Raw genomic sequence first — 21,841 nt, forward strand, 5'->3', positions numbered from 1 at the left:
ATCGCTATAACCTATGAGAAAGGTTAAGGGATGTCTAACGATGTTAGTTTAGAAACTTTTTTATGAGAAAATAAAAAAATAAATTAGTTGTTTTAACCGTTTTTTTTATTATATATATTTTTTGAAAGGAGTCATTAGTATCAAAATTTTCCTAAAATAGTTTATTAATAATTGTCTTAAGGACACTCATTAACAAGATTATAAACACATATTTCTTCACAAAAAAGATCATAAATTCTACGAACACATTATTTTTACAACAAATCTTACGTGACAAATTGTTAATGATAGATAAAAAAGAAATACCAATGGTAAGCCCTAATGAAAACCAATAACAGATTGTCACTTAAAATTTGTTATGAAATTATTGTAAAAATATTATGAACACTTCTCCAAAAAGATTCACATACTATCTTACAAACTCATTTCTTTGTAACCCACCACAATACAAAAAATGCACAGCTCCACAGACAGAGTTCCAAAGAAAAAGTCAATGACAAATTTTGTGTTTGTTTGTGAATAGTTTATTTAGGGTTTGTTTGAGAATTGTTTATTTTGTTGAATCTGAAAACTTTTTGCTGAATCTGAAAACTTTTTGCTGAAAGTACTGTAGATAAAGGTAAAAATTAGCTGAAATAGTACTGCGGGTAAGGCTGTCCACCGGAAACCGAAAATCGACCCACCCGCCTAAACCTCCCAAGCCGACCCGAAAACCGGCCGACCCAACACTAGTGATGGTCGATAGCGAGTCTTCGCCACCAAAAATTGACTTAGGCCAGTCGGATGGCGAGTTTTCTTCTCCAAACCCGATGAACCCGATCCGACCGACGAAACCCATGAAAGAAGGCTGGATCTACCTAGATCCACTCAGATCCGGTGAAGATTTGGTAGTTTTTGGTTAGATTTGACGAAGTTCTACATTTTTTTTTTTTTTTTCACTTAGATCCAGCGATGAGATGGAAGTTTTCACTCAAATCTGGGCTTGAGGTGGTGGTTTTTGCTTCGATCCTGTGGTTGTAACACAGATTCAAAGAAAAATCAACAGATCTGGCGAAGATCCAACGAAGATTCGACGAAGATCCAGTGGTTGAAACTCACTCTGACTTCAACTGACCCGACCGTTATCCACCGGAGATCGATCTGACTCGACCCGAGGTTGTCTGCAGTTGGCGGCGAGTTGTTCAACCTTCCACCCAATGTGAGCGGGTCGGTTTCGGGTTGGGCACAAACCCGATCCATGGACACCCCTAACAGCGGGACCCATAAATAGTACAAAAAAGTGCAATGGAGCTCATGAATAGTATCAAAAATAAGCTGAATAGTAAAATAAGCTGGTAAAAAAAGTTATCCAAATGCACACTTAGCTTTTGGCTGAAAGTATGATAAAATATACTTGTACTTTGAAAATGTGAGAAAAAGTAAAATTTTAAAAAGTTGTACATAAAAGTTAAAAATTGAGCTTATAAGCTTTAGCCAAACAAACAAAACTTGAATTTTTTTTCCAAATTTTCCAAATTTTATCCTTATACACATTGACAAAGCCAAAAAAAATTTCAAAAGGCAAAGCTATGTCACTTTGATATGCCTTAACATATACAATGTAATATAAGATAAATATTATAATAACAAAAATTACATGGAAAATATTTTTTTAATGAATGACAAAGGTAGAGCATGTCACAAATTTTTTTTATTATAAAAATTATAGCATTTTATTTCTTAACGAAAAGAAAAATATGCATTTATATTCCCTACTCTACATAAAAAAATTAAAAGAGTTCTAAGGAAAAAAGAAAAAAAAGTTTGTTTTTAGAAAATAAAAATATTTTTTACTAAATAAATTTACTTAGTTATATACTTATATCTTTCATGAACATATAATCTAAGTAATTCTCGTTTCAAAAAAAAAAAAAAAATCTAAGTAATCCTAAAATAAATGAGTTATACATGGAAAAAAAAATGAATATTATAAGACAAAAATGAGACAATAATACCTTCTTCTTCTTTTTTTTTGAATTTGAGACAATAATACTTTAAATAAGAAATAGTAAATTTTTTTTTTAATATAAAGAAGATCATTAATACTTATATGTATTTATGAACATATGCTTTAAATACTCATCAAATTAATGAATTACATATGGGGGGAAAACATTAGATATTAATACTTATGAGTTTTTGTACAATTTTCTTAAACATGAGGAGGGCCAATTCACTAAAATTTAAGATTTATTAAAAAAAATAGGGTTTGGCTTACCTTCAGTATTTTTTTTAACTGGAATCTCTTTTTATTTTAATGAGAAACTGTCACATTACCCACTAACTAAATAAAATGTAGAGATTAAAACTCACAACTACTTGTTAATGTATATTTAAAACAACAAAAAATGTCTAATTAAAAAAGTACTGAATATAAGCCAAATCCATAAAAAATATTGGAGGGGGAATTTTTGAAAGAGTCAAGTGGTCATAGCTCTCCCCCACCCCTCCATTTAAACTTTCTTATTATACGTTTAGTAACCTTTTCTTTTTTTTTTTTTTCTTTTTTTTTTTTTTTTCCTTTTATAACCACTAAGGTGATGATGATGATATATTATGATTACAATAAAAACAAAATTATCAGTGAGCAGTGAGCTTACGTGAAAATGTGTTCAAACTTTTTATTATTTTATTATATTTGTTATTCACAGCCCATAAAATTTCGTGTTATGTTTTTAGTTTTAATTTGGTATGTTGTAATGTTTTTAGTTTTAAGTTTTTATTTTTATTTTTTATTTATGAAGTAATGTTTTTAGTTTTAATCTGGTATGTTGTAATTGATTTTGTAATGGAATACTTATTCATGTGTAATAACTATTCAATTATATGGTTGCATCTTTATTACATTGAATAGTTATTCGTTAGGACATGTTTGATATGTTGTAATAAATTATATAATGAAATAATTATTCATAAGAAATAATTATTCGGTTATTTGATTGTATCTTCGTTGTATGGAATAGTTATTTCCTAGTAACGACAATTCCTTAAATCAATGAATAATTATTATTCTCTAAAAGGTCTATAATAGTTATTGTAAGGACATGAAATGAACTCAAGCCCACTAAGAACAATGGACAATGGCCCACTAAGCCCAAAACAATGTATTTGTAAGAGAATTTGGTCGATCCAAGGAACGATTCAACAAGAAAAGTGGACCACAATTGATAGGACTCAAGACAGTAGGATTAAAGACACAGATTAACGGGAATAACGCTCCTTGGTCAAGTCTGAGGATGAGATGTTCTTATATTCAATTAAAGTTTATATGAATACACTATCTTCCCCTTTTGTTTTTCCTTTCTTAGATCCCCCCCCCCCCCCCTCTCCTCTCCCTTTTTCATGGTGATCACTTCCTTCCTTTCTTAGATCCCCCCCCCCCCCCCCTCCTCTCCCTTTTTCATGGTGATCACTTCCTTATATAGTCTTTCAACCCTTTATCCAAGCCTTCAACCTGTTAATTTAGTATAAAATTCTTTCTTGGATGCTTGTCCCATCAAGACCTCGTGGAAACTTTGTTGGTAGCTGTGAGCTGAGTTGCCACTATTCAAGTGTCATTTCTTCATAAATGTGGTCAGATCATTAGGTGCAGTGCATTTAATGTGGTGGTGGCAGCCTTCTTCCAAGATATTTCGTCTTTCATGGTTTACTGAGTTTTATGCAACTTTCCCTGGAGCTTTCCCGAGTGGCCCAAATCCTCGAAAATTAAAGCTAACCCATCATTCTTTTCCTCTGTCCTCGGCCCATTGAACCAAGCCCAGCAATCCCATTGACCATCCTCGGGCATGGCCCATAGCCTAACACACTTGCTCAGAATTCCTATCCCCAGAGTTATTCTTTAGTGGATATAATAATTTTTAAATTTAATATATTTTTAAAAGTACAAACTTTCCATTTGCACATCAACTATTATAAACATAAAGACGTCATAAAAAAACTAATCTCTCTATTTTCAAATGCACAAACTTCTCATATTCACGTAACAATTAATTTTATTATAATTTTACAACCAAGCGTATGAATGGTAATTGTTATTACATTGTATCATTTTTATTACCTGTAATAAAGATTATCATTCATTTTGTAATATTTATTCAATGAACTAAACATACCTTTAGTAATAATTATTCCTTATATTGAGGAATAGTTATTCTTTTCTAAAATTGTTATAATAGTTATTCCTTAACATATTTTATTTTCAATAATAAATATTACCATACTTTACATAATCTTTATTAAGCATACCAAATGTAGTGTCCGTTTGAAACAACTTATCTAACTCTTTACTGAAAGTATGGTAAATAAAAGGTAAAAGTTAAATAAAATAAGTAGGTGACTCATGTAGGATCTACAAATAGTAGGAAAAATAAGCAATAAGCTAGCTTATAAGTGCATCCAAAACGAGCATGTAAGGTTTCAAACCATTACAAGGTAGATAGCATGTGTGAGAATGTCTAGTTTACTCAAATTGGGTCCTATTAGGCCATATGAATGGCAGTTTAGGTATGCATTTGTTGGCACACCCTAAGAGCATTCTCATTGATTTATGCAAAAACAAATACATTTTGCACCACTAAAACCCCCTTTATATGTATTTTACATTATCACTTTTATAACACACTTGATATTCCATTCTTTATTTTGCATTTTATCACATTAAAATAATATATTTTCTGCCCACAATTTTACACCACAAGGAGGAGACTAGAAGAGAGAAGAGATAATATAAAAACAATTAATTTGGTAAAGAATACAACAATATTGTGCAACATATAGATAATACTATGTCAAGTGTGCAAATTCAAATGTAAAATGCATCATCCAATAGAGTTGGTTTTTTGTGCATTTTAGTCAGTATTATGCATTTTGTATTCTAAAAGGTTTTGCATCACTCAATGTGAATGCTCTAAACATGGAATACAAGCTTTGTGGTATAGAGTGAGGAATTTGGAGTCACCACTTAATTTTACTATCAAAGAATCCACTATTGACCCCTAAGAGCATTAGCATCGGGTGTGCCAAATGCCAACAATTTGGCATTTGGCACACCAAACACACCAAAAAAAAAAAAAAAAAAAAAAATCCTCATGAGATGTGTCAAATGCCAAATAATTTTGGCATTCGCTACAATACAATTCTACTAACTATTTATTATTATTTTATTAAACTTTTTCTCTCTCTCTCTCTCTCTCTCCCCATCTATTACTTCTCACAATCTCATACTTCTCTTTCACTATCTTCCTCGCTCACCCTCTTCCTCACCTTATGCCGTCGATCTGCTACGCCATTCCGCCAATCTCACTCTCTTCCCCAGCCACAAGCTGCTAATCTCGCCCTCCTCCTTAGCCACGCCACTGATATTGCCCTCCTCTTCAAACCTCGCCTCTGATTGCCCTCCTTCTCGGTCACGCCGCCCATCTCACTTGCTTCCTATTGTTTTTAGGTTGTTATTGTGGGTTGTGGTAGCTAATTTTGGTGGGTTGCGGTGGTTATGGGCTAATTTTAGTGGTTGTGGTTATTATGACGTGTGGTGGTTGAGATGATTTTGGGTTTTGGTTACAGTGGGTGGTAATTGATTTTGGGTGATGTTGGGTTCATAGTAGTGGTGGGTTGTGGGTGGTGGTGGGGTACTGATTCAGTGGGTGGGCTGTGGGTAGTGGTGGGGTTTCGATTTGGTGGTGGTGGGGGTGGGAGTGGTGGTGGCTGTAGGTTCTAAATTTATTTATTTATTTATATTGTATGAGATTTTTTAAGTTATTTTAATGTGTTGTGTGTGTGTGTGTATTTTAATATGTTGTATGAAAAAAATAGATTTTATGGTGTAGGTGAATTGTAAAATAGTGTTTTAAAATAAATAAAGTAACTTTTTGAAGAGTGAAAATATAACTCTTTTTTAGCATAATGCTATGCTCTAACGCAAAGTCATAACTAGAATTTCTAAGTTTTGAAGTTAAGCGAAATTCGAGAATGTGAAACTGTTAAGAATATAGGTAAAAGAGTGAATAGAGCATCAATATCTGGGCTGGTTTAACTCATAATATGTTGTATTTTAGCATCAAAGTACAAAAATCATGCATTACCTGGCCTTCTAATTGTAATATACTCTTGCTACAATATCGTCTTACTTGTATGACGTTACTGTAGCATATTATATAATATTAAAAAAAAAAAAAAAAAAAATTCTCTCTCTGTCTCCCACTTAGCTCTGTCTTTTTTATTTTTTGCTCTCTCTCTCTCTCTCTCTCTCTCTCTCTCTCTCTCTCTCTCTCTCTCTCTCTCTCTCTCTCTCTCTCTCTCTCTCTCTCTCTCTCTCAAAGCTTGTTGCCACCAGAGTTGGGTTGGATTTAGAGTGGTCACGATGTGGCAGAGATCGGCATGGCGAATGGGTTTCGATGGAGTTTACATTGGATTCGAATTTCAATGAGGTGGTTTGATTTTTTGCTATGGAATTTTGTCTTTTGGATTCAAATGGGTTGGAATTTGGATTCCGATGGGTTGGATTTTGGATTTTGATGGGGTTTGGGTTGGATTTGGATTGGTTGGTTGGGTTGGTGTGGTGGGCAGTAGGTTGTTTGGTTGTTTTTGCTATGGGTTTGCTGGGTTTTTTTGTGGGGGGGGGGGGGAGGTGGGATTTTGGTGGGCACTGGGCAGTGGTGGTGATTGGGTTGTTGAAAGAGTGATAGAGAGGCAATGACAGAAATTAGAAAGTGAAGAGAGATAGATAATTTGTTTATTATTTTATTATATAATTTATATTATTTTAAAATAAAAGTTGAAATGTTGATAGTGTATTGTAAAATAATATGATATAATAGATAAAATAATTTTTGAGATGGTAAAATAAGATACATTTTAAAATTTGGATGCTAATGTTAACACAAGAGAAATACACTAGCGGAAAGAAACCTAAAATATCGTCTTTTGAGATGGTAAAATAAGATATATTTTAAAAACCAGACGCTAATGCTAACACAAGAGAAATACACCAGCGGAAAGAAACCCAAAACATCGTACGCCCTTCACATCATAGCGTACACTATTCTTTCAGACCCAAACATTGTTGTCTCGTGAATTCTCAAAAAACCCAAGAAAGACAACACTTCATCATAAAAGAATGGCTAGAAATCCAGTGGTGTACTCTATTCATTCCTAATGAAACGTCGTTTCAAATTTCAAACCCAAAATTATGGTAAACTTGATTCGATGCTGTATTTTTCAGTCCAAAGTTACCAAGTCAAATATAATGACCGTAGAGGCTTGGAAAACAACATAAATACATAAAGTCTACTTTGCTCAAATATATAAAAATAAATAAATAAAAACCTTAGAGCATTCACATTCGGTTTCTACAAAAATTCTATTTTACCATCTCAAAAGCTATTTTATCATTTATACCATATCATTTTACAACACACCTAACATCTCAACTTTTATTTTACCATACTACTCATTAAAATAATATAAAGTAAAATAAAAATAATATAAAAATATTCTCACTTCTCTCTCTAATCTCTTCTCTCTCTAATCTTTGTTTCTCTCTCTCTCTCTCTCTCTCTCTCTCTCTCAACCACCCACCACAATCACCACCATGCCATCACCACACCATCACCACACCACTACCAAACCAACCCAAACCAACCAATCCGAATCCAAAATCCAAAGTCTAACCATGCGGAATCCAAAATCCAACCAAAGTCCAACCAATCAAAATCCACCCCATCAAAAATCCATAGCAAAACCCCATCGGAACCCACACACAATCAAAAACCACTCACCTTTGCCACAACCTACCCGATCTCGCCACGCCGTGACCATGCCCATCTCTACCACGCATGACCTCGCCATGACCCACGCCGATCTCCACTGCTACACGAACCACTCAATCAAAACCCACGCCGATCTCGACCCACTCGACAAAACCCACGCCAATCTTGACCCACTCAATCAACCACCATGCTGATCTCAACCCACTCCGCTAGGACCACGCCGACGAACCACCAAACAACATTGGACCTATGACCACGCCAGAAAAAATGAACCATCGTGAGAGAGATGTGAGACCAAGAAGCCATGTTTTGTCAAGAGAGAGAAGATGAGACAATGAAGAGAGAGAAAGAGGCAAATATTTGTAGGTGAGAATTAAAAAAATATTTTTTGGTTTTACAATGCTACTACAATATCATCGTAAATTTACAATAGTACTGTAGCAGTATTGCAAATTTTTTTAGGAATAGAAGACTAGGTAATGGCGTTTTTTGTGCTTGAATGGTAAAATAAGGCAACGTATGGCATATAGCATGCCGGGTACTAAGGGCCCGTTTGGTTATAGAGTTCAAAAATTATTGTTTAAAAAGATGTGAAAATTGTAGTTTAAAAAGTGTTATTGAAATATATGTTTTTAGTGTTTATAAAACAAAAAAATGTGTTTGGTATCATGGTTTAAATAACATGTTTCAGTGTTCAAAAACATAAAATATGTGTTTGGTATGTGTGTGTTAGATGGTAAAAAAAAGCTGAATAAAGTACAAAATAAATATTTTTTAAATCAGCAAAGTACAAAAAAAATATAAAATATTGTTTAAATGCTGCCGGTACTGTTCAGTGTGGGTGAAAAAGCTGACCGATACTGTTCAACTTAATTACAAAAATGCCACTCAGCAATGGTTTTTGTTGTTCAAAATCACTCCCAAGCTGATTTCAAAAACTATTGTTTGAAACATATGTTTTGAGCAATATTTTTTAAACAATACTTTTTGAAATCAATGACCAAACATATTTTTTTTGTTTTTGAACAATATTGTTTAGTGTTTAAACACTAAACAATATGTTTTGAAATCAATGACCAAACACCCTCTACATGCTCTTAAGTCTACATGTTCATTAGATTTTTTTTTTTTTGGGATACATGCTCATTAGAAATTAAGGACAGTTAAAAATCAAACAAAAACAAAGAAGAATTAGCTTTACCACAAGGGAAATTGAGGCTCTGGTCTATAGGTTAGGAAGAACACAACTGCCTAGCAACTATTTGATTTTGAGCTGTTCCCTCCAAGATTCGAGGAAATTTCTTCTTTGGGCCTTTTTCCCTCTCAAACTAGACCTTTCAAACACTCAAAATAGAATGATCAATAAACCCATAAAAAAAATAAATAAATAAAAGGAATTCGGCAAACCAATTGAGCAACTTTAATTGGATTTTTTTTTTTTTAACAGATTTTAGTACATAGAAAGTGAGGTTTGCGAGTTACTCAAAGGTACTTTTGACAGGCTTTGATCCCCTTTTTATAAAGAATTGTTGGGGTTTGGTGGACACCCAAGTTCATCCCCACATAGGGAGTGTTTTTCTGCAGTGTCCATCAACCCCTCCTTTGTGTCTAAACTTGAACTTTTCATGATTGATGCAAAAACAAGGTACGTTGTATCTATAACAAAGTACACTGTTTACCATTACATAGGCAAAAATATTATATAGAAACAAGGACAATGATAAGTTGTTTTTAAGGCACTTGGGTACCCCCACGTTTTTGCAAATTGTGGCTCTATGGTTGTCATTGGGAACCAAGGGTTCAAATTGTATAGCTAGAGACACGTCTACAATAAACTTTTGGTTATTGAGATCCATTTGAAAATAGTTTATTTAGTTGAAATTGAAAACTTTTTATTGAAAATGTAAAAAAAAAAAAAAAAAAGGTTAAAAGTTTGCTAAATAGTACAATGAGATCCATGAATAGTATCAAAAAGTGCAATGAGATCCATGAATAGTATCAAAAAAAAGTTAAAAGCTAAAAACTAAGTGTCCATTTGGCATGATTAATTTTGCCAAATTATTTTACTATTCATAGGTCCCATTACACTTTTTGGTACTATTCATGAGTCTCACTGTACTATTTCAGCTAACTTTTACTTTTATCTACGATATTTTCAACAAAAAGTTTTCAATTTCTACAAAATAAGTGAATCTCAAACATGCTTGTACAAATTATCAATTTATCTTCGTAAAACAAAAAAATTATCAATTTAAGGCCAAACCTTCCATCAAAAAAAGAAAAAGAAAAGCCCAAACCTCTTTTTTTTTTTTTTTTTTCTTTCTTTTTTTGTTCATTTGGTCAACTTAGCCTCCCTGGTACAAAGTTAATATTGATGGGGCTGTCTTTGCACAGCAGCAAGCCTCAAGTGTGGGAGCTGTAATCCAAGACAATGAAGTTAGAGTTGTAGCGGCATTAAGCAAGAAGCAGCATTACCCTTTAGGTCCAACTGGAAGCTGAAGCAAAAGCTCTTGAGGAAGCTGTCAACTTTACTTGGGATGTTGGCCATCTCTAATATTGTCAACTTCACTTCTACTATTCTATTCGGGGTTTGAGTTGTCCACCTGTGGCCGTCTCTAATATTGTTTTTGGGATTTGCCATAGGTTGCAAGTCTTTTGTTCTGTGTAAGTTTCCCATGTTAGGCGGGAAGGCAATAAACCTGCGCATATTTTAGCTCAATATGCCAAAAGGTTAGATAGTTTTGTAGTTTGGGTAGAGAAGGATCCAGTTATCATTGAGTTGGCTTTAACTCAAGATGTATTCAATTTATCTTTATCTTAATAGAATTACTAGTCTTTTCATTAAAAAAAAAAAAAAAAAAACTTAGCCCATAATTTTTACAAATGTGAGCAATTTAATTCGTACGTCATCTGTCATTAAATTAAATAGAATTAAAAAGTGCCATTTAAACTAGATTTTAATTATAAACGCTTCGTTTGTTTTAAAGTAAAATATTTTTTGGAAAATGTTTTTTCATTTTTAGGTGTTTGTTTGCAAATAAAATATAGTCAAACTTGTAAAATATTTTTCATTGACCGTAAAATCATTTATAAAAAATTGTAAAATGTTTTACCTTTGAAAACTTGGTAAAACATTTTCCGAAAACACATAGTGGCTTCCTCTCCCTTATTTGGCCACTAGGTCATTGGTCTAGTGGCTGGAAATACCACTCCAACAATTCGATGTCCAAAGACTCTACTTTGGTGACCGATGCCAGCATTCTGGTGCTTCGACGGCTGGTGTCAGCAATTCAATTGCCAAAGACACCGCAACTGGTGCCAGACGTTTGGTAATCGAAGACATTGTTTTGTTGATCAGTGTTGGCGATCTGGTCACCAAAGATATTGCTCCAACGATGATTGTTGGCAGTTTAGTCACTGGAGCCATCGCTCTGACTCTTGGTTCCAATGGTCTAGTCGGACATACCATCGCGACCGTTAGAATCTCGAGATCATTTTTATGATATGCAATGAACAAATTAATGCATGTAATGCAATGATGAAATTTTGGGTACATGAATGGTCATTTCATTCATCTTCCTTAATTAAATCTTGGGTGCAAAATCGAGTGTCTATAGCCACCAACAAATTTGCTTGGAAATTTCTATTTGTCATACCAAACACCTGAAAATATTTTACTTCAAAACAAATGGAGTATAAAAGAATTATGGTTAATTAAGAAGAAAATATTACTTAGTGCAACTCTCTTCTCTTCAATTAGATTATTTCTCTTCCCCCCCCCCCCTTTTTAATTTCGTAAGACTTCTTAAATATTGAAGTTAATTTTAAAATCATTGCAGATATTATTTTGTGTTGGTGTATCAGTAGAATAAGAGCAACCACATCAATATATGTAAAAGATTCCGTCTATTTTGCAAAAAGAACATACTTTTTTCTATTTTACACCATCACTTTTACAAGACAGCCACATCAGTCTATCTATTATACATGCTATTTCATATAAATAATTTTTTTTTATTCTTCTTTTAATATTATTTTATTTAAATAATAAAATTTCTCTTTTATCTCTTTATCTAAATTCTCACATGTCTCCTCCTCAAACTCTCCAGCCTCTCTCTATCTCTATCCCTAACCCACAAACTCATCCTTAAACTCTTCGCCTCTCTTATCTCTCAGATCCATTAGCTCTCTCCCTCTCAGATACATCATCTCTCCCTCATATTTCTCTTCTTAGTTTTCTCTCATCCATCATCTCTCTCTCATCTTCCTCTGAGCTTGCTTTCATAAGCAAAGCCTAGCCCAACCCAACTTGTCAGAGGTGGTGGCAGCAGCAACATCAACAGTGATATTGGCAGTAGCAACATCGAGTTTGGGATGAGTTTTTCAGTGGGTTTGAGTTGATTTAAGTTGGGTTTGGTATGATTTTGGTTTTCCGTGGGGTGGTAGTGGTTGGGTGGTGTTAGGTTGGTGGCTGCATCTTCTTCTTCTTCTGTTAAGAGCTATGGCGATCGGCGGTGGCACGGTTGTGGGGAGAGTGAGGTGAGAGTGAGAGGGTCCAGAGAGAAAAAGAAAGTAAGGTGAAAGAGAGAGAAAAAATAGTAAAATATTAAATGCAAAAGCTACAGTTAACGTGCATGTAAGGACACAATTCGTAACGACCCGTAATAGTGTTGGGTTCGCACGTAAAAAGACCCAAACAATATCATTTATAGAGCGTGGGTTTGAAAGGCTAAGCCTTGGTCACAAGACAGTGGGTTTTTGGTGGTGTTCATACATAATTAAATCGTGTTCGCCCTAGGAATCTTTCTCTTGGAAGCGGGCTGGGAGGCTCTGGTTTTTGGCTATTTTTCCCAGCCACTTCCTTTGAATCCTTACTTTTCCTTTTATACTGGCCTGTATCCTTTATCCAACGTCCACGTGTAGGATCGACCTTTCCAAGATTGATACTTGTCCCATCAACCCATACCTAGAGTGGTTGGGGGTGGTTGTAAAAGTTGAAGGGTATGGTTCTGTCAGGTGCAGAGTATTGAATGGCAGTAAAGGCAGCTTTCCCTTTGTCCTTGGTCGTTAAACTATCCAGCGTATCCTTCCCTATTGACATAGATATTTTTAGATTTTTTCCAAACTGTTCCTATATTGTTTTTGTCCTTCCTTCCAAAGGGACCTCGGACATGCCGAGGACTGAATCGTCCTCGGCTGTGTCCCAAGACTATTTTGTACTTGTATCACCTATCCTGGGCTATAACCTTCCTCGGCTCGGGCCTTAGGCCCCAATGAATAAATGGGCCAGGGCCACAAATTATTGGGCCCCACAATAGCCCCTCAAAATCCTACTGTCCGACCTCTTGGTCGGAGAGGAGGGTTTTGGTGATGCCAAGCCTTTATTACGGCTCGTTTAACTCTGTCCTTCATTAATGTTGGTGTCTCTTCATCTACCCAGGAAAACATACCGGGCTACGAGACATTCCTCTGAATTCATTCACAATGCGTTCCTGCCTTTTGATTATCCAAAACGCGCCTTTAATGATTTCCCTTTACAAGACCATTTAAATTCGACGGTTATTGACAGTGTGGGGAAGTGGAACGGATATATTCTCGTTTATAGATTTTTTTGGAAATCTGGACAGATTAAATACCTCCCGTTTTGCCCTTCATATAAGAAGAAAGGCAAGAGGTTATTTCTCTTGTACAAAGACCCTTTTAATCCTTTTGAAATTTGAAACCCTTAGCCTCCTCTAGAGTTTACTTTATCCGCTAGTTACACCTTAAATTGTGATACGTTCGAGATAGTAGTAAGTAATGAAGGAACCATACCCTTCCCAGAAATACCATGTTCTTATGAAGCTCAAAATGGCTCGGTCAGGGCAGGGATGGCAGAGACTTAAGATACTTCTTACCCTCCTTTCAGCCAAAATCCGAAGCAGGGGCTCGTCGCGTCAAACTTTTGGCGCGCCTGAGCTGGGGTCACCCATTATCAGTACTAGCCGCTCTCTTATGAGCATAGCTAACATGGCACCAGCGTGTTAGGAGTCAGGACTGATGCAGGGACAAAGTATCCCTGCTTCTTCCTCTCTTCCTTCACTAGTGCCTCCTTTTGCCTCTCTTTCTTCTTCTTTCCACCACCAAATCTATCCTGGTGCTTTTCCTTCTTCCTCTTCTTCTCCTCTCCCATTAAGGAAGGTCCTCCTCTCAATATGGATGCTAATGGAGCAGAATTTGGAAAGACTTGGGAGCAGAGCTTAAAAAGATTTCTAGCTGTTCGTTTGTTGTTTTTGTTTTTTTTTTTTTTTTTTTTTTTTTTTTTTTTTTTTTTTTTTTTTTTTTATTGCTTTAGTAACTCATTTTCTATATAGGCTTGTTTAAGCCCTTCTTTGTACACTGTAATACCCCTTTATATTAATAAAAATCATCATTGTTTTATTTCGTATGTTCTATCTCTTCTTTTTGAAATGGTTATGTCGTAAATAGACGCACTACTTTGCGATTTCTTTTTTATTTCTATACTCTGAACAATGCTTGGGGCCAAAATCTCAGTTAATAAAAAGATCTTGCTCTGTGCTTATTGAAACTATCCGACTTAATAATACTGAATCGAACAAATGATACTTAGGGCTGAAATCCTTATTAAGAAGAAAAGGAAAAGATATTATGATGAGCTTATTAGGGCTGTCTGGCATAATAACGCCGACCTGAGAAAACAATACTTAGGGCCGAAATCCCTTACCAAGAAAAAAGACGTTATCATGAACTTACGAGAGCTGTTCGGCACAATAATGCCAACTTGAACAAATGACACTTAGGGTCGAAACCCTTGCTAAGGAAAAGATATTATTATGAACTTAATAGAGTTGTTTGGCACAATAATGCCGACCTGAGAAAACAATACTTACCCCAAAATAGCCGAGATGACAGCTGAATGCTTGGTGCGGTGTAGGAGGTAATCATCCGAGGACATATAACCCAAAAATGAACAGCCCCTACAGGTTGCTGAGTAATAAGGCGTTTCACCATCTTCCTAATAACTTTCATAACTTTAACCTCTTCTGGTATTTGATCCGAGGATTGAGCAACTTAGAATTCTTATTAAGTAGCTGACCTTTCCATAGGTTTGAGTCCGAGGACCATGCAATACCTTGGTTCTGTCCAAAACTTGATTTTGATAAGTAGTTGGTTTCCCCATAGGTTTGAGTCCGAGGACCATGCAATACCTTGGTTCTGTCCAAAACTTGATTTTGATAAGTAGTTGGTTTCCCTATAGGTTTGAGTCCGAGGACCATGCAATACCTTGATTTTGTCAAAAACTTGATTTTGATAAGTAGTTGGGGGAATTAACTCCTCGGCTATGGCATGAGACCTTGGTTTAAGGGGAATTAGCTCCTCGACCAAGCCCCTTGAACCACCCGTGCGGCTGACGCTACGAAGCGCAGCCCCTAGTAAAGAAACATAGCCCCTAGTGGAGCTTTACGCTAGAACACTACAACCGGCTGTTAAAAATGATAAGGGGACTGTCTCGACCTACCGTCTATGCCAACACACAAGCCTTTCCCACAGACGACGCCAATTGTAAGGACACAATTCGTAACGACCCGTAATAGTGTTGGGTTCGCACGTAAAAAGGCCCAAACAATATCATTTATAGAGTGTGGGTTTGAAAGGTTAGGTCTTGGTCACAAGACAGTGGGTTTTTGGTGGTGTTCATACATAATTAAATCGTGTTCGCCCTAGGAATCTTTCTCCTGGAGGCGGGCTGGGAGGCTTTGGTTTTTGGCTATTTTTCCCAGCCACTTCCTTTGGATCCTTACTTTTCCTTTTATACTGACCTGTATCCTTTATCTAACGTCCACGTGTAGGATCGACCTTTCCAAGACTGATACTTGTCCCATCAACCCATACCTAGAGTGGTTGGGGGTGGTTGTAAAAGTTGAAGGGTATGGTTCTGTTAGGTGCAGAGTATTGAATGGCAGTAAGGGCAGCTTTCCCTTTGTCCTTGGTCGTTAAACTATCCAGCGTATCCTTCCCTATTAACATAGATAGTTTTAGATTTTTTCCAAACTGTTCCTATATTGTTTTTGTCCTTCCTTCCAGGGGGACCTCGGACATGCCGAGGACTGAATCGTCCTCGGCTGTGTCCCAAGACTATTTTGTACTTGTATCACCTATCCTGGGCTATAACCTTCCTCGGCTTGGGCCTTGGGCCCCAATGAATAAATGGGCCAGGGCCACAAATTATTGGGCCCCACAGTGCATATATGCACGGTTACTATAGCACTTTTGCATATATGCACACTTTTACAAGGACTGATGTGGGTTTTTTTATATTATTAAAATGTGCAAAATTAAGCATTTTTGTATTTTGTAAATTTTTGCAACTACGAATGCAATTGCTCTAAGTATCAGATTATTTCTGTTTCAGGGGCGTATCGAAGGTGTAACTTCTTGTATGTTTCGTACTGTTGACAGTCTTATTTATGGATTTCATGAAGGAAAATACCTTGTTAAAGCATTAGCATTGAAGAATGCTAATGCCATATCTAAGGTCTTTTTGGCATTTCATAGCTAAAAAACATTTGCATCAAAAAATGCTATACCTCACTATTGCAAAATTTTTTGCAATAGTGCTACAGTACAATTCTAAACTTAGAATTGTACTGTAGCACTATGCTAAAATATATATATATATATATATATATATTTTATTCCACCCCTTAGTTGAAAAAAAGTGATGATGTGAAAGAAATAATAAAGAAAGATTAAAAAAATAATATTTTAATGAAAAAGTAAAATAATAGAGTTTTTGGATGTAGGGTGTATTGTAAAATGGTATGGTATAATTGATAAAGTAGCTTTTTGGGATGGTAAAATAGGATATAGTAGCATTCTTCAATGCTGATGCTTTTAGGCTACAACATCAGTGAATGCATTAAAGACAGTCTAAGAAGAAATTAAATCCCAATAATTTTTTAGATTTTTTTTTGTCTCGGAGCACGAAATTGATAATAGTAATACGATCAATTAATTGTGAAGCAGCCACAAACCACCAACTTCCATAAACACAACCAAAATTCCACGCCCAAAAATCTCTCATTCCTCTTTTTTGGATAATGTTATTCTGCTCACCAATAGTAAAAAAATAATTTGTGTGACTTACTTAAAATAATTATATAGAATCACATAAGAGCATTCCCATCAAAACTTCTAAAAAATTTAGCATTTACCATCTCAAAATCCCACTTTATCTATTTTAACATACCACTTTATAATACACCCAACATCAAAAGTTTTATATTTTTTACCACTTCATTAAAATATTATTTCTTTATTCTTTTTTATTGTCATTCTATTTCTTCCTCTCTCTTCCTCTATCCTCCGTATATGTCTTCTCTCGCCTCTGTATATGTCTTCTCTCAAACCCATTGCCCACACCCACTACCACAGTCACCACCGCCCACAACCTCAACCCCCAACCACCAAAATCACAAACAAAAACAAACCCAAAATCAAATCACAAACTCAAACCCAAAACCAAACCATAAAACTCATACCCACCCACCATCAACCACCACCGGTCCACTGCAAAAAACCATCAAGCAAATACCCATCACCACTGGCCCACCACAAACCATACCCATCTGAAACCAAATCACAAACCCACCACCCAAAACCAAATCACAAACCCACCAAAATATGCCCAGATCGGAACCCAAGGTGTGAGAGAGTGATAATCATAGATCGGCATGAGAGAGTGATAATCATAGATCGGTGAATCAGAGACAAATCGACAACGAAGAGGTATAGTGGGTGATGTTTGCGATGGAGGCAAATTGGAGACAGATCAGCGACAAAGAGGCAGAGATCGACAACGACGAGGATAGATCGACGACGAAGAGGTAGAGATCGATGACGAGGAGCAAAGATCGGCGACGAGCAAAGATGATGAACCACAGAAGAGAGAAAAGAGAAGAGAGAAGTGAGAGAGAGGAAAGAGAGACAAATTTTTTAAAAAGAGCTGTTGGTTAATATAAAATGGTTTTTTTTTTTTTTTTTTTTACAATCTAGTTACAATGAGCTTGTATTGATACAGCCCACAGCAGCTGTGTGTCAAAAATTTTGCCATTTGAAATCTTTGATGGAGTGGTTTTTCTTTTTGTGTGTTGATGGTAAAATTTAGCATATACCACTTTTAACATCTTTAATGGGAATGCTCTAAGTGTAGTTTAGAAAATCTAATTTTCATATTGTAGTTATAACCAAAATTTGTAACTAATTTTTTCCCCCTTTCTTTGTGTCTATGAGCCGCGCACACCCTCTTAAAGGCTACACATTGGCCACCACGTACGCAATCAAGCAGCTGAAAGTGTCAGTTTTAAATTGATTATTATAAATAAATTTTGCATTTTCTCAACAACCAAAAAAGAGTAGTTTACTTTTATCAAAAAAGAAAAAGAAAAAGAAAAAGACAAGAGAAGAGAGTAGTTTACTTTACTTTACTCTGTTACTATGTGCTATGGGAATCCCTTTTCATAAATTCTTTAGGATTTCATTGAATGCTATTCTGAAGTAGTTGGTTGCCACCCAAAAAAAAAAAAAAAAAAGTATCTCTGTCTGACTGTCTCAATGAAATAATTCACAAGGAGAAATATGGAGTTTACTAAAAATAACCTCTCTATATTTTTTTAATAAATAATTCAAATACTCATATCTAAAATACTAATTTAGCCCTCGTTTGGGAGGAGGGAATGAAATAGAATGGAATAAAAAAAATAATTTTAGAATATTTTTCACTTCCCTTATTTGTGAGATTTAATAGAGAGAATAAAAAATCCATTCTCTTATTTAGAATTTTAAATGGGAGGGTATGAAATTGGTAGGAGAGAACATTCTTCTCTTAAAATCTCAAAATTTCATTCCCTCCAAAATTGGGAGGAGGGAGGGAATAAAATTAGGTTTATAGAATTTTTTACTAAAACTCTCAGAATACCCCTATATATTCAACCATTTATTTTAAAATAGGAATTTAATAGTAATATTGTCATAAAATTATTCAATTCCATTCAATATATGTTACTCCCAAATAAGATTACTTATATTCCATTCATTTTTATTCCTTTATTTTAAAACATCCAATTAAGGTTACTTAATTCCATTTCATTCCATTCCTTTCCCTTACTTAAATACATTTCATTCCATTCTCTTATGAAGTCATAGTAGAATAGTTAAGAAATCTTAGATAACCCTAATTCATGTTAAGCATGAGATTTTAGTAAAAAAAAAAAAAAAAATTAAGGTTTTAAGGCCTGAATTAAACAAATAAAATGCCGCAAAATTATAGAATAATAACTAATATTTTTAAAAGAAAAAAATATTTATGGGTTTACATTTTTTCCTTGTTTTCAAGAATGCCCTCAAAATATTGAGTCAAAAGAATCCAACACCAACACTATTGAAACTCTAAACTGTTTCACAAAAAAAAAAAAAAAAAAAAATGTTATGAATGTACTAAATAATTATTGCAAAAAAAAAAAAAAAAAACCAACTTGTAAAAGTTATACTAATAAAACCTAAATATAAAAAAGTATTAGCAATTTTGTCTTTCAAAAAGGAAAGAAGAACAATTTTTAAAATATATGTATATAAAAAATTTGAATAAAAAATATTTAATATTTAATAGTCCACAAAAATTTATCACGTTCGGCCTCAAAATGTATTGAGCCAACTCTGAACGATTATGCCACCAAATTTCACGTGATTATGTCTTTGGCCCCATTGATTTTTAATGGTGCCTTTTACTTTTCGAACTTCTTGTAGATTGACTTGACTTTTGATTTTTAATTTCTGCTTCGTAAATGCAAACTTGAAAAATGCATTCTAGGCTAAATGATTTTTACAAATTCTCAATTGTCCAATTAAACACCTCAAATTTGTTTCAAAATGCAATGCTTAGAAATACGTGGGAATTCAATTTTTTTGATAAATCCAAACTCTGCCTAATGGTCTCTATGTTCAGTGAAAAATTGTGGTATCTCTTCTAAATCATATTGCCTTATCTTTGACAATGCAGGTTGATTTGAGACATATTGCATGGAACCCATTTCGTTATCCTTAGATAGTTAGATGTTGAGCTTGAGGTTAGTAACCACTTTCCTTCACAAATTACTACAAGTTTTGTCAAACAGTTTCAAAGAGAGAACTCAATTAGTCATAGGCTAATTTCTAAGAGCATTAGCATTGGGGTGCAAAAAATTTAGCAATTTAGCATCACAAAAGTTATTTTATTTATTTTACTACTTTACTTTACAAAATATCAAACATCAGTGGTTTTATTTTAGCAGCATTCAACACAATAAAATAATATAAGCAATACAATAAAATAATATATTTACTACAATAAACAACAACCACAACGTATTAGTTTTGGTAAGAGAATAAGAATGGAAGAGAAAAAAAAATTTAAATAGTTCTGGAGGCTTGCAACGGGAAAATAAGAAAGGAAGAGAAAAAAATTAAAAAAAAAAAAAGGATAGAGGCTTGCAACAGGAAAATAAGAAAGGAAGAGAAAAAAAAAATCATTTAAATAATATGTGAGTTACCGTGGAACTTAGGCTCCGTTTGAATACCATTTATTTTGTTGAAAATTGAAAATACTGTAACAAAATAATTTTTAAATGTGTGAATAATTTCGTGAGACTCATTTTTAATTTTTTTTCTGAATAAAATATTTGTGGGTCTCGGGAACAGTGCACAGAGTCTTAAACAGTGTATATTGTCTCTGGAAAGGTTGGAATGAGTGCATAAAAAAAAAAAAAAGGAAAATGCAAACGTAAACGCAGTAGACGCAATCCAAATGAACAATTAATAAAATGTTTTTTTTAAGCATTTGAGCTACAGTGCACAGCCAGCTGGCTGTGCACTGTAGCTCAACAGCAAAAAAATCTGCCTTTCTGGTTGTGCACTGTAGCTCAACAGCAAAAAAATCTGCCTTTTGCTCAACTGATGCTAAGAGCATTCTTATCAAGACTTGTAAAAAATTTAGCATTTAGCCATTCAAAACTTATTTTTTTAACATATAACACACCACTTTACAATACAACCTATATCAAAACTTCTATTTTTTTTTTTTCCATTTCATTTAAATAATGTTTCTTTATTATTTTTCAATAATTTTTTATTATCCTCTCTCTCCTCTGTCTCTCTCTTTCTCACAGCACTGCCAGCGCCGCACTATCAACCACCCACCAAAAACCCACCACCCATACCACAACCACCACTAACAAAAAAAGAAAAAAAAAATCACAACAAAAAGAAACCTCCATGAAAGTTCTAAAACGTGTACAAAACACCTTTGAACGTTTAGACCCCCAAATTACAACTTAACCAATTCAAGCTTTATGTCAAATAACTAGTGTGCGGAAAATGAACATAAGCTATAATATGGAATTGGTAAAAACTATCTAAGCCAATTATAAATCACATCCACAGCAGAAAATAAGAGGCAAAGATAAAGGGAAGAGAGATTCAAACACAAGGACAACACACGATGTGTTATCGAAGAGGAAACCGAAGCCCTCGGCGTAAAACCTCTTCGCCGCCCTCCAAGCAGTCAATAATCCACTAGAAAATGTAGTTGGGATACATGAACAGCAATAGACCCTCCAAGCCTAATCTACCCGATGTACCTAAGCCCTCCAAGCTTCTTGCTCCAACGAGGTTGCGCCAAACCTTTTTCTTTTCTAGCTTACCGGATTCCGCTACTAGACCGTAGCATCCGCCATCCTTGGCATCTTCCAATGCTTCCCAAAGCTCCAAAGACACTCAACACTCTGAATGGGTGTGGGTAGTGTTTGGATAGAAATCTCCTCTCAATAGGTATGACAATGAGAGAGGGAATGAGAAGAGACTACAAAGATTTCTCTCTAAGAATGAGTAGCTCTCTCTAATTGGGTGGGTGTTTTGAAGAAACCTCTCTTAGGGTTTTTCTTTCTGAATAGCCACACATATCTTGTGGGAATGAGGGGTATTTATACTGGTGTGAGAATGGA

The sequence above is a fragment of the Quercus robur genome, chromosome 1, assembly GCF_932294415.1.
Source record: "Quercus robur chromosome 1, dhQueRobu3.1, whole genome shotgun sequence".
Classification (NCBI taxonomy): Eukaryota; Viridiplantae; Streptophyta; class Magnoliopsida; order Fagales; family Fagaceae; genus Quercus; species Quercus robur.